The 1,976-nt window shown below is 42.8% G+C and overlaps 1 protein-coding gene across 1 annotated transcript in view; it reads left to right on the forward strand.

The window, feature by feature from the left end:
- The window catches only part of HSD17B11 (hydroxysteroid (17-beta) dehydrogenase 11), a 33,429-nt gene that overhangs the window by 10,473 nt on the left and 20,980 nt on the right, over positions 1-1,976 (forward strand). The window lies entirely within an intron of this gene.

The following is a 1,976-nucleotide window of genomic DNA, read 5'->3' on the forward strand; positions in this document are numbered from 1 at the left end:
AGAGCAAAATCAAAATCCATATAAACACTGCCATAGTCACCTCCCCGCAGGTATCTCACCCACATCTGCCTTAGCCAGTCCAGCGTCAGGAAACAAGCCCAGTTTCTTCATCACATGTCTCTCTGCTCCATGTGGCTTCCTCAGGTCTCCTTCTGGCTCTCCATCCTGCTTCTTTCTCCCTCTTCAGATTCCTTCTCTCCTCTTTTTCTCTGCTCAGCTCCACCCTCCTTCTGGGTGGGGCAGGGAACCTGGAACTTTCCCTTTTCCTAGGAAGCACCCTGTTATAGTAACACAGCATTTAACAATATTTCACTTAAAACAGCAATGAATTACTCCCCTTTGCAATGAGGAATGCTGTCCCCCTTACTGCTAAAAATGTCACCATGATCAAGTTACTTAACCTCTGTCTTAACTTTCCTCACTTATAAAATATGTCACAGCAGTGCCCACCTCGTAACATTACCAAGACTAATTAAATGTGGCAGAATAATACCTGGATGAGGCCAAGGATTCACCAGAGACAGTGTTCTTTTTTTTTTTAAGATTATTTATTTGTGTATACAAAGCTGGGATGCAGGCCAGAGGTGCAGGGGTGGTGAGAGAATTCACCAGAAAGAGTTGGGAGCAGAGCAGGTATATCAATGAAGTACACTGCTGAGAGTCCAGCAGGCAGAACAGGAAAGGTCTGCTGCACCGTGTGGGTCACCTCTGGGGTGGGGGATCGAACTCTCACTAAGGAGGCTGTGGCTAGCTTGCAGTGCTGCGTCCAAACCTGTTGCACCACAGGGAGGGTCCCCACCAGAGACAGGGGAGAAAAGAAAAGACAAATTTATTGAAATATCATAGGGGAGGGGCGGGCAGGAGGTGAGTAGGAGGTCTCTGCCTGGGGAGAAGGATTTGAGGCTGTGTTTAATACTCTGTTTCTGTAGTATTTATGCCGTGAGGCGCCAGTTTGTACCAATTATCTAATTATCTGCTGGGATGTCTCCCTTTTGGCTTTGACTTTTGACACAGTATGTGTCCTAACTCATGGTCAAGGTGAGGGGTCAGTTCCCATAGTAACGTTATAGATTTCCATTATATAATCAAATCTCACAAACCTGTCTGCTGGGCAAGGTGTAAGGGCTTAGTTTTTGCTGTTACTTTTGTGCCCCAACATTAAGTTAATGATGTGAAGTTCTCAAACAATACCTGATACACACTGATCACTTTGTAAAAACTGATTGTTAGTATTATAGTAGAATTACCAATATTATCTGTATAATTGTGCTATTAGTCATTGTTAAGGTGAGATCTATAACCCACACCCTTAGGTACATAAATGGAAAGTATTTATTTCCTGATTCACCTGGAAATAAGCTTTTCTGAAAAAGATAATATTATTTTAACCATTTTCATGTAATTTAACATTGTTAATGAAATTGATGAGTACATGCTTAGAATGTACACATCAATTCGTGGTTATCAGATATTCTTAACTATCTATTCGTGGCTGTTTTGGTATCACAACATTTTTATGCCATCTAAACAAACTCATGGCTTGCTTTCAATATCAAGAAATAAGCACATCAGATATATATTTGCAATATGGGCAGACAAAAATGAAATATGGGTTCTAGATGGCCTGAACAATTTCTTTGGTGCTTTAAAACACCATGTTAATTTAGAGCCAGACAGAGTGGCGTTTATAAGGGCAGTTAGTAGGGCTGGGGATTTTCCACTGAGTACATCCATTGGTGGTGGCTGCCTGCAAATTCCTGTTTGTCCAGATGTTAGGGACATAGCAGACAGACAGACAGACAGACAGACGCTGGGAACTTATCTTGATCAGGCAGGACTCTAGGCTTATCTCTGGGAACCCACCCGGCCAGCACCTTCCAGGAACAATGGCTCTGGAGGGGACGAGCTGTCTAGTGGGAACTAACTTTCTACAACATTCCCAACAAGAGGAATTGCTCCAGCTTCATCAATTCAGC

Source organism: Condylura cristata, unplaced genomic scaffold (assembly GCF_000260355.1).
Source record: "Condylura cristata isolate star-nosed mole 26May11 unplaced genomic scaffold, ConCri1.0 scaffold00012, whole genome shotgun sequence".
NCBI lineage: Eukaryota > Metazoa > Chordata > Mammalia > Eulipotyphla > Talpidae > Condylura > Condylura cristata.